General features: G+C 38.5%; 1 pseudogene across 1 annotated transcript in view; it reads right to left on the minus strand.

Annotated features, from left to right (window-relative positions):
• Nucleotides 1-13,043, minus strand: part of LOC145480897 (uncharacterized) — a 250,346-nt pseudogene that overhangs the window by 30,652 nt on the left and 206,651 nt on the right. The gene's annotated exons all lie outside the window — the stretch shown is intronic.

The following is a 13,043-nucleotide window of genomic DNA, read 5'->3' on the forward strand; positions in this document are numbered from 1 at the left end:
ATGGTAACAAACATCAGAACTGACAGAGCCAAAAACTTTGTTGATAGCTAGAAAGCGGTGGCCTGAGCTTGCAATTAACCGTCACATAATGATGTTCTGAATGACCTGGCTATTATAATCAAGCTCTATATTATTATAACTCGTGAAGGTAAAAACCAGACGATGCAAAGTTAGCTGGAGCTGTACTTACCACCACGGAACTTGCTTTGGAAAGTGAAACTACGAAAATCGCTTGAGGGGTTCGCAACTTTTGGAGGAAATATTGATTATTATAATACGTCATGCATGGAAGTTTATAGGTGCAATATTGAATGCGAGATACGGGATTAAACTCTTGGCGGGAGCAGCATGCGCTTATTTCAACAAAAAATGCGGGATAGATTTGACATTGAGGGGCGGCGTGCGGGATGAAAAACAGCAAAACACGGTTACTCAGTGACTGGAGGAATTGATTTAGCTTTCGGTAATGTTTCTAAACACTGATGAGTTAAAGAGTAGGGGTTTAAAACAGCTTGCCAATTGCGTTTCGATCACACCAGCGTCACATATTAACTACAACTGACTCAGATTAGTCCATAACTACATGTTTGTGGCAGGCGTTACTGTTTCAAATTCTCCCAGGTTCTTTCTTTGCGTTCAAAGAGTTTATTGACTTAATGATTCCAGTCTACTATGAATAACAAAGTAATTAAGATATTGATTTACACTCACTTGTTTTGGTTAGTCGACCAGAATGGAACCAAATTAAATACGCGTCAATAACAGGACCTTTTCCTCTGAAAAATAGAAGAGAAGGAGAGTTCAGCGAATTACTATTGCGCAAATGATGCTTGCAAACAATTATTCGCGTGATTTAACTTTTCGCGTGATTCAAAAGTAGCTCTTACAACAAGAATAAAATAACTCGTAAGTATTCATGAAAACCTATCCCAGTGTAAATTTAAAGTATTTAGCATCAGCTATACTTGTTATATGTGCAACCAACGCTGTTAGACAAAAACAGCTGACAGTTTATAAACTTACCGTGTTCTGATGAAAATTAAACCAAAAGCGAGACAGTAGGAGGTCCAATATTAAGTCAAAACAAATTGAAATTAATGTATGTTTCAAAAGACAATCAAATAGAAACATTGGGAAGTAAATTACATTTTTTCTATTTCCAGTCGCTATTAAATACTAACGGCTTGACATCCAATAACTTTCAAAGCATATCTGGGTGACCATAGCTTGTAATCAGTGAAATGATTATCAAGCTAGACAAAGTTCCTCGTCTGTTTTTCGCTCTTTGCCTTAACCATGCATAAAACCCTATAGCTGTTAACGTATTGTGTTTTATGTTTCTCAAAGATTAACCAACAGAAACGTTTTGGTTCTGGAGACCCTGTTAGGGGTAAATTCCGACAAGCGACATGGCCTTGAAACGGCGACATCAGAGCTATGAATTGGCGACGAACGACAGACTACTACAGCGAAATAGAGAAAGCGACACCAATGGCAAGATAGACCGACAACGAATTTCGGAATTGAGAATGCAGTGATTGTTTTAAACCTCTGAGTCGAAGTGAAGACGCATTTCCAGAGTTTTAAATGTGTTTTCCTCTCTCACGCGCGATGTCGACGGGTCGTGAAACCCAGGCTTTCTTATATATGCTAAAACGTCCACGTCGAATAAATCGAGTCCGTCATTGCTGAGCATTTTTTCTCACTATCAGCTGAGTGAGCAGTGCACTCAAACGCCTAAAAACACGCTTAAGGAGAAAGGAAAGAGATCTTCGACCGTCTGCTTCATACTTTTATTAGCGGGTCACCAGTAAAAGAATACGAAGCTGTATTATCAAAAATGGCATTATGGAAGGAAAAGAGAGACCGGGGAAAGTTGCCAAGGTCTTATCGTCTTCAGCAGAAGATAAGGGTTACGCTAAATTCAAAGGAAGATTATAGATAGCAGAGATTATCTGATTGAGGCCGTTGAGATTTTGAGTTAAAGAACGGTTGTTAAACTTAAACATGGTAAAAAATAATCATAGGTTTGATTGTACTTTAGGTCCAAACACTGACTGGCAATTCCAAGCGTCTTAATTTCAAAATTTCCCGGGGGGAGCATGCCCCCACATCCCCTCGGAAGTTAGCAACTTCAGCGATCGAAAGCATGCCCAAGCCTTTAGAAGGCATGCCCCAATAGGCCTTCAGCATGCCCCCAGCCCCTTAGAAAATTTTGAAAAATTGAAGTAGCTAAGAAGTCTTTTCCTTCATTTTGAGTCGAAATGTGATGCTTTAAAAGTAACCATAAAGTAATCATGAAACTCACTGACCGGAGAAATGCTGGCTCTGCATAAGAATTCCTACTGCTGAAAAGTGTTCGAAGCAAGTGCAAAGCGTACAAGGAGTAAATTATATTCAAAGAGATACTTAATTACATATGTACTTGACTAAACCAGCAAGGAACCTTCAATGCGTGAGAAATAATAGTTTCGGTGTGAGAGCGCAAGATTGTATTCGTTTGCGTGAGCTTCATGCTCAACGCGTGAGACTTGAGAGCACTTTGTGGGTTTTTTTTTTTTTTTAAATAAACAAAGGTATCACGATTTGTTATACGTGTAGTTTCGTTTTAATCGAACAAGGTCAAATTTCCCGACACAACTCCTCTCAGACGAAATTCCGACAGGCGACATAGGAATCTTGCGAAATGCCGACATGGCTGGTGGCGAATTTCAGACAGGGGACATAGTTACCCCCCCCCCTAACGGGGCCTCGTTGTGCAATTAACGCACTGCGTGTGATCGCAAAACGAAAGATTTATCACAGTCCTGGACCTTCCAACATAAATCTTGGCATCTTTGTTCGCTCTTTTGAACTGCCTTGGGTAAATTAAAAGCCACTCCAGTCTACCATTGAATTCTGTGTCGGCTGAGATTATAGAATTTACATTCCAAGCCTTCCTGTCATAGAGAGACTGAATTACTCTGAAGAGAAATACGACAACTATTGAAAACTACTTTTGCCATCGTTCTGTTGTAACATGTGGAAGGGCGTGGATTAACTTTTAGTCAGTTTCCACTTTATGATGTACTTTGTGCGATTTGGTCGTTTTCAAACTATCGTTTCCCCATGGTAACAGACATCAGATCTGACAGATCCAAAAACTTGCTATGTAAAAGCAAACTATGAAGCTTGCAATCTTTTATCACGTTTGTGACTAAGGTCGACATTACGGTTACAAATTCTCTCGGGTTCCTTCTTTGCGTTCAAAAAGTAGATTGACTGTGAACAGTTTACTTAACGATTTCAACCTACTATGAATAATAAAGCTTTTAGAATATTGATTTATACTCACTGGTTTTAATGAGTCGACCAGAATGAAATGAAAATGAATACGTATCAGTAAGAGGACCTTTTCTTCTGAAAAGTGGAAGAGAAGGAAAAGTTAAACAAATTATTACTGCGCAAACAATGCTTGCAAACATTTATTCGCGTGACTCATTATTAGCTATAGCAACATGGGGAAAATCAGTCACGTGATTCATGTAAACCTTTCTCAGAGTAAATTTAAAACATGAATAATTAACTAATTCCATGTTATATGTGCACCCAACGCAATCAGTCACGGACAGGTTGCAGTTTATAAACTTATCGTATTCAGTTTGTCGATCTTAAGATAAAAGTGAAACCAAAAGTGCCGGAAACTGGAAAAAAACACTGTGAGAGTTTCCTTGTAAGGCAAAAGGAAGTCAAGGAAAAATGCAAACGTTTCAAACGCGGCTCAAAACAATCGAATTAAAACAGTTCTTTGTAAGTGTGTCATTACGTTTTTTGCTATCTCGATCCATTTTTTGTCAACATACTAAGGGAATAGTCCAGTAGCTTTAAAGGCATATTGAACGTGCGTCACTTTGTTTACAGAGGGATAAATTAAATGTTTCTGCCAAAATTGTTCCCAGTACAATGGAACTCCGCCTTATGGTCACCTCGTTAAAGCGACCACTTTTTATGTCTCGGTGAAACGTTCATACTTTTCTTTATAAGAAAGCGCCAGCCCGCTAATACGACCAACAGCCACAATCTGAAATCCCAACATGTATAATCCTTGATAATTTTACCCCATTCAGTATACGGCCACTCAAAGAGTTATGTTCTTCTTTCTATTGTTAATATGGTATACACTGAGTGAAATCTCTCTATTTTTTAATTATATCTGCATTCGGGATGTTTTTAAAAGAGCAGCTGTTTAGAAGTGCAATTGTGATATGTATGTTATGACGTCACTTAAATGTAGACCAGTCATGAAATTTGACCCCACCCCGTTAATACGGCCAAATTTTTATGATCATGGCCCGTTGGTGACCATATTAACGGGGTTCCACTGTAAAATAGAAAGGTATATATTTTTTCTTTCTCGTGATTATGATGACTAAGCACGCCTGTACGTGTCACGCATTACAAGAAGAAGAGTTGATAGCTTTAATTTATGCTAACAGTGTCATGGCTAACAATGTTGTTTTGAAAGACCTGAACCATACCACTAATCTTTGGAAACTTCTGTGCAGTCGCTGTCGAATTGACGTTGTAGAATTTTCGTTTGTCTTATTCTACGAAACAGCATTTAGTTCATATCACTTTCAAAAAACAAAATGTAGATCGTAAACCGTCTGAATTTGTACAGAAGTAGGGTAGATTAATGAAGCCTAGAATAGAGAACGCAGCACGTTCTACAATAGCCTAGTTTTTGCTTATTGCAAATAGGATGAACTTAGTGATCTACGCCTTCTATAAATTAATATCTACTCACCAGTCCGTCTGAATTAACAGGACGAATCCAGAATCAAACCGCGTCAACAACAGCAACTGTTTCAATGATAACAAAGAAGATGTTCAGCAAGATTTACATCGACAAGCGTTACTTTTAGCGAGCGTTCAATTGCTTGATTGCATGTATTTTCTCGCGTGACTCATTGTTGAAGCTCTCAAACCAAATAAAGTTTGTCACGCGATCCATGCAAATTTCTTGCAGCGGAAATTATTCAATAATATTTAACAGTAATTAATACCGATCTTTCTGTCAGAGTTATAAGCTCATATTTGAAGCACGATGAAAATTTACGGTGTTTAGTTACACCATCTTGACATCAACATGAAACCAAAACCAAGAAACTGAAATATATCAGTGAGAGAACTTCCCTGTGAGTTAGCACCAAACAATGGCACATACAAATAGAATAACCTCGAAACAACTTAATAAAAGAGTTTTTCTAATGTGTGTTACATCCTTTGCTATCTTCATTTTTTTGCTGAATGTTGTTGCTGACATCTTAATTCGACTTTGAACTTCGATAATCGTGTTGCTAGCATATTGTACATCAATACACACAATCCAATGCCAAAAGCAGAAACAACAGAGAAAACTATTCTCTTAAGTTCTATGGAGAAAGGTTGCCACTGTCTCTTGATATTTTTCAATAGACGTTTCGGCTAATGCTTAAGCCTTCATCAGTGATATGAAAGCGAAGTTCGTTGTCATACGCTATTTAAGGTTATTCCCCAGTATTGCATTGCGCATCCCTACTGCGCATAATTTCACGCGTGATTAGCGCGCGCGCATTAAAAAATGGCGGCTTTTTCTTTACAGCTGGACCTCGCCATAGAGGTAAATCGTCATTTTCTCGCAAACGAGTATGGCGACCTATCATTTTTTTTTCTGTTGTTTTGAATTGAGTAATAAATTTCTCTGTGTAAAATAAATATGGACCAATTGTCAGTGTAGAACAAAAAGCAATCGTCGGAAACGTGAATTTAGCAAGCAATCCTGACTACAATCATGGTGCTATTATAAGGATTTATATGGGTATAAACAAGGTGCTGTTGCTCCTAAACGAACAGGGGACCCCTCATTTTTTTTTCAAAATTTAAGTTCCTATAATATAAACAATCAATAGGCAAAGTTTCACAAAAATCTCAGTACAGGTTCTATTTCAGTGGAATGACCTTAAAGTAACGTAACGCGAAGCTTGTGCGCGTGGCCATGTAATTCATGCTCGCGCGATGCCTTTGTAGGCTTCTGGAAGTACCTTTTTCCATGGAACTTATGACATCTCCTGACTGCACGTTTTCCATTTTCAAACTACTGTCTATTGTCTACGTGATCGTTGCATGAGCTGATTTATGACCTTTGCCACGTTCTCAAATAAAAAAAATAACCACTTACACAATAATTTCCTCGGCACTAATTCGTGAATCCGGGTTTTGAATTAAAAAAGCCAAACAAAACAAAACAAAATAAAGCGAAAAACTAAAAGAAATCCAACTTGCTGAATGTAACTTATGATTGTGGTTTCTGTAGGCAACCTCGATACATTTGGCAGCTTAACCGACAAAACCCAAAAACCTAGAATTAAAGACAGATAAGGGAACGCAAGAAAAAAGGTAACGCTTGGTGTTGTTTAATTCTTAATTATCATTTTCAAGACACGAGAGATTGCAAACTTTTATTTGTGTTCGTCACTAACTGACCTACATAATGTAGTCTTCACGACTTGATCGATGACATTGATTAGTTTGGGATAAATCTTTTTTTTGTGATTTTATAAACATCCTTGCAGCTATTTTGTGGTCATGAGGGCAAACAATATTGCTATACTTGCCACAGAAAAGTTTTAGTTTCAAAAGTGAAGACTACGAAACATTGGGGTGTGTCCCGAAATTCCAAGAAAATAGATGATCATATCACGCATTTCTTTGTCGGTATTTGGGATGGGTTTAAAAAAGTATACAGGATGAAACTACCCTGTGGAAAGATTTAATTTGCACACTTCGGTAAGCGGGATGTGTGGCTATTTTATAGTTAATGGTGGGATGCGGAAAAATATTTCAAAAACCAGGAAATCGCATTCTCTTCGTGAACTCTACAGTTTTACCTAAAACGTCTCTAAGGAGCGTGAACTAGCTCAATGAGCATGGAGTGCTCCTCTAGAGGACAGAAAAATAAAATATAAAATAAACAGAAATATTACTACTACTGTTCAGAGTTTATTCGCTATCCTCGGTGCCTCCCTGGGTCCTCCCTCCCCCAGTAGGGTAACGTGAAGCGCGGGTGTAAATTGTTTCGTCTGATCCACTGAAGACACCCAAATTATCAATCGAAGAGAATCGAACTTGTTTCTGCCGAGCCGGGGCTAAATCAAGTTATATGCGAACGATTGTCATGATTATATTCGAGTTTAAATGGTTAGTGATCTTGTGCCTGCAACACATAGCAAATTTGTATTAGTTTTCGGCGTTACAGTGAGCCCAGTATGCATACAGCTTTTCGTAACTGAAAGAGACCCGTTCTGTAATCGAGTTAGGTTCTACTTTGGCTTTGGCGATGAGCAACGTCCTTGTAAAGTGACTATCATAAAGGTGTGTTCTTGATCAATGACAATCTTATCTCAATCTCGAATGTATTCCCTAATAACCGGTTGGCAGACTTATACCATTATGAATCACTAGCTAAAGCAGGTTACTAATAGACCGCAAGCAGATTAGTGCTGGCAAGAGGACTTCATTCGGGATATCTACACCGTAACAACTAGACTATACAATATCAGGAGCCCATTTGAGGACATGTTCATAATATACCGAATACGCATATGGATATGATATTAAACTGTTAACAGTGGAAGCCGAAATGATATAATGTTTAAAACAAAATAAAAACGAACTTACCGTTTCGCAGTAGCCAGTGTAAAATGAGTCGTCCGTTCTTCGAAAGAAAAACTGCACAGGGGCGTTTATGTGTCATTGCTCATATAGCGTGTTATTCGCATAAATTATCGATCTATAAAACCAATTCAGTTTCAAAACATTTGATGTCACAAGCGGAAACAGAAAAATATGAAAAAGAAATTGTCGTGGGCACGTGAATTTTGCATAAGGGCATTATGACCTGTGCTCATGAATAGATTTTGTACCCATGAATGCGAAATGTCACAAATTTCCATTTTGGTTTCTGCAAACAACTCTCGAGACATTTATCAGCAAGTACGCCCCATAAAACGCAAGGCAGCGATTTGCAGACGCAATACTTTATAAAAACACAGAAGGGCGATCGATCTAGCAATCATGAACTTACAGTGTTAGTTGTGCGATCTTAAGATTAACTTCAAACAAAAGGCGATCAACTAAAATAACGCGAGGGACTTCCCCTGCAAGACACAGGAGAAACAAGGACTGATACAAAACAGAAGGGAATGGTTATGAAAAACGACAAAGTTATTTGTCGTATGTGTTCGTTTTTTTTTTTGGCTTTAACAGTGCGCAAAACAAAGCTGTTGTCTACTACTGACTGAAGAACTAACCAATAGAAGCGTTTTTGTTACGTAAGTCACGCATAGGTAGTGTATGAGCGCAAAACAAAAGATTGTGCACAGTCGTGGACCTTCCAACATAAATCTTGGCATTTTTGTTTGCTCCTTTGATATTTGCGGGCTTTATAGCTATTCTCATCTATTAAGGACTATGTACAAACGGATTTAGGCACATTAACCAGAGAACCAATCATTTCTAAGGCGTGTTATATCCGTTGTCATGTTCATTCTTTTCTGAAAAAACAAACAAACAACAACAACAACAACAAGAACCGAGATACCCATACGACGGCTTTCAAATTCATCACTCCATTTACTGTAGACTTCTTGATGAATGATACAATTGACTTTTCAGTTTCATGTCATGGTGCTTTACAACAAATAAGCGCAACTTAAAGAGAACTGATATCGCTCGTCCTTTTGAAACTTCCATTTGCATTTAACACACGTAAGTTTGTGAATTTACTGTTTGCATCAGTTGCTATATAAAGTAGTTGACAAGTTTTGTTCGACGGCTTTCTTCCTCATTTACCTTGTAACCGACAGGCAAATTACAGAATCAACCATTTTCAAGTTTGCGATTTATCATTGTTTTGTGATTTAATAAATATTTGAACTATATCTTTGAACTATATCTTCTTCTCAAATGACAGGGTAAACAATGCAAGATTAGCGTCTTACCACATTAGAATTCCCTTTGAAAACTGAAAACTAAGAAACGTTCCGGTGTTTCCCGAAATTTCAAGACAAAAAAAGATCATACCACGCATGTGTTTGGCGGTATGGGAGGTGGGTTTTAAATAATTACAGCGATGAATACGGGATGAAACTATCTCGGGGGAAACATTATTTGCACTCATCGTCAAGCGAGAAGCGGGTTCGACGCTTTAAAAGTTAATGGCGGGAACAGCAAATTGCACTTCCTCTGTGAACTCTACAGTTTCATCACACTGATATCTCTTAGCAACGCCCTTTAGCTCCAGGAGCACGGAGTACGCCTCCAGAGCCAGCCGTGTAAAATAAAACTGTTCGGATTTTACTGCTCGCTATCCAAAGTGCCCCTCCCGCCACCCCCCTCCTCCCCCGGCAGGGTAACGTGTTACTTACGGAAGTAAATTGTCTAGTTTGATGAAAGAGGGATCCCAGCTGATATGTGCAAATTAACCAAAGAAACAATTTCTATTAAGGCGACTTACATGTGCTTTGCTATGTTCATTCTTTTCTAAATGCAGACAAGAAAGCGGTCCAACAGCTTTTAAATTAATTATTCCATTTTGTTGTGGACTCCTGATGGTAGATTCGAGTTTCAATTTCAAATCATGAAAGAATAACGTGTTCTTACAACAAATGAGACAACTTGAGAGGAACTGATATTGCTCGATTTTCTTCATTTACATTTCAAGATATTTAAGTCTGTGTTTTCACTGTTCACATCAGTAACTACATAATATAGTTTGCACGTTGTAATCCGTGGCATTCTTCTTCCTTTCTTTTGCGACAGATCGGCGAATTAACAAAACAGCTTCGGGCTTACGATTTATTTAATCTTCGCTTCGTGATTTTATGAACACCTAAACTACATATTATTGTCAACCGAGAAGGCAAACAATTCCAGTTTCTAGCTACTTAGCAAAGCAGAGTTCCCTTTGAAAAGTGAAAACCACGAATTGAACATTCGGCTGTTCCCCGAAATTTTGAGAAAGCAGATGTTGCTATCACGCATACGTATGGCTGCATGCGGGAAGGCCTTCAAATAAAGCGGGATACGGGATGAAACTACATCACAGATTACTGCTAGCTGAGGATTTTATGCGGGACCTTCGCATCTTAACCAATATGCCATGTAATTATTTCAAGAGGTTTTCGTGATATCCCGAATGAGAAGGATGTATTTTAAAAGTGTTATCGGCAGAAGCCGAAATTATACATTGTTTGAAACAAAACAACGACTAACTTACCGTTGCACAGCCTTCCGTCCTCCTCACGAAAAACTTGAAAGCAGGGACATCTACGTGTTACTGTTCATAATTTTGTTGAACGCATAAATTAATGATCTTTCTGTAAAACCATTTCAGTTTCACCGTATCTGATGTCACAAGCGGAAACAACGAAAGAGATTTCTTTTTCTGTGTTCGAAGAATTAAAAAAAAAAAAGAAAACGGTTGAAATAATTTCGCCTTGACCAATGCATACTTTTGTTAATCAAGCTTTTAAATTTCAGAGTGTTAAATGACAATTCGCTTTAGAAACGGCTCATCTCGCAGTCCTTTGCGGGACGGTTACTTAGAACAAGAGTGTGAGTTTTCAAAGTGGCTCATCTCACATACTCGGAAGATCGTAAACTTAATATATGTGCCAGTCACTACATCAAGTGGTTTTCACGATTTGATCAATGCTATTCTTCTCCATTTCAATTGTAACAAGATGTCACATAAAGCCACAAAATGAGAGATAAGTTGTACTTACCACTGTGATGTTCGCATTAAAAAGGGTCGAAAGTGAAAACTACAGAACACTCGACGCCTTTCCTGAAATTCCGAGAAAAGGGATCACATCTTACGCAGGTTTTTGGTTGAATTCTGGATGGGGTTAATTTCGAGGCGGGATACGAAGTGAAACTTCTTCGTCAAAGTATGATATGCACTTTGCAAGCAGGATACCCACGCTTTTAAAATTAATGGCGGTATATGGAATAAAAAAAATATAGCAAATTGCGATTTTCTTAGTAGGGGTATTAATTGGTCCCATTCAGGTTAAAAGTACTTGCATAATTGAGCCTTTGCTCGAATTGCTCGCAAAAATTAGATGAGTGCTCGCTTGCTCGTGCTCAAAAACGTTTTACAGCTGCTCGCATGCTCAGATTTTTGTTAAGATTCTCTGTCGTGTAGCGGAAGCATAATTTGCATCTTGGAACCAAAATTGACGCTGGAAACAATGTTTCCAGTTTTGTGAAACTTGGAAACGTTGGTAAGATATGCGCGCTGTGAAATGCTTCTGAAAACATTTATTCTGGAAACAAGCTTCCTCGTTTAATCATAAAAATTACAATTTCTTCGATTGTGATTGGTTTAAACAACTCGTATTTTCTACTAATTCACTTGCCAAGTTGCTATCGGACAGTTTGTTATTAGACAGTTTGTTATTTAACAGTTCAATGAGCCAATTACATTCAAAGTTGTAGTTACGTGCATGCGTGGGTGCACGCGCTTACTTTTGTGTTTTTGGCGCCTAATTACCGGAAGGAGGTGCGGTGGCCTTAGAATGTTTACATCTCCGTTGTAGGTATTTTAATGCAAATTTTCCCTTTCTTTCATAACTTGGCTATTCTTCTTTTCTCGGAAATTGTAATTTTTATGATTAATTGGTAATAAGACCTCGTGTTGTCCAATTCGGTCTGTAATCATAAATGGGATAAACAAATCGGACTCCCGCTGCACGGTCGTCCGATTTTGTTATCACTCTTACGATAACAGACCGAGTTGGACTCCGCTCAGTCTTATTACCATAACTTACGTTCACGCGCGTAAGAATTCTCACGAAAGGCACCCGCAGAGGTAGAAAGGAACTTAGAGACATAAGGACATGAGGAATATTACTATTACTAATAGACGTTCAGAGCTTGTCAGATCTGTATGACTGCCATTGGCTAGACCCTAGAAGCCTCCGAATGAATTTTCATTGCGTTGAATCTTTTTCAGTCAATCAACTTGAAACAAGTTTGCCGATCATGGAATCCGAAACTCGAAATACGTGTTGGATTACTTGGTGCAAAACAACCTTTCCTTCTAATAAAGGAGAGATTCCGGCTAGCGAAAAATTTACGAAGTGCTCATTGCTCGCCATTTGTAGTTTCTAAAGCGCTCGCAAAACTAAACGCACTGCTCACATGCTCGCAAATCCCCTGAATCGATCCTCCTATTAGTAAACTCTACGTTGTCACTAAAAGGATCTGTAAGAAGTAGATATTAGTTCAAGGAGCAAAACAGATGTCTCGAGAGGCCGTCTACGATAAATTTCTCCTGTTTTGTTACTTGATACTCTCAGTATCTCCCTCCTCCCAGCAGGGTATCGCAATAGGCATGATTTTCACCTGTCTAGTTTTGTGTGGTCGACACCTGAGTTATCAATCGAACAAAACCGAAAGAATTTTTTTTTTAATGCAGCTAATAAATCGAGTTACATAAGAAACAACGAATTTAAGACTAATTTTATCGGTGCGTACTGCTACCTTTACAAAACGTCCGAAAACCACTTTTTTCTTTGTTCTTCCGTACAGTGAGGCCAGTGTTTATAGAGCATCTGTTTGTGTCCGAAAGAAACTTCCGTTGAGAATAGATTAACGTTCTACTTGGGGCTGAAGGTGAACAGTTTCTTTGTCAAAAGGTGCGTTCTTGAATCACTGCGGCTATTCTTAACTCTGAATGTGGGAAATTCAAAACACCAGTTGGATGGGACACGTAGCATTTGCTAAGGTAGGTCACTAATAAACTGCTAGCAGATTAGTGCTGGCAAGCGGATTTGATTTGGCGCCTCGTTTCTTAATCACTAGGTTATATTGTTATATGAGAAGGTTTTGGCGATATCCCGAATAAGCAAAATGAGTATGGTAATTGAAATTAAACATTGTTATAACATAGCGCGCGCGCTAGTCCTACCTAATTCCTATTGAGCCATCATGAACAAAATCTTTATGTACGCACGGCC

Source organism: Orbicella franksi, chromosome 1 (genome assembly GCF_964199315.1).
Source record: "Orbicella franksi chromosome 1, jaOrbFran1.1, whole genome shotgun sequence".
NCBI classification, from domain to species: Eukaryota; Metazoa; Cnidaria; class Anthozoa; order Scleractinia; family Merulinidae; genus Orbicella; species Orbicella franksi.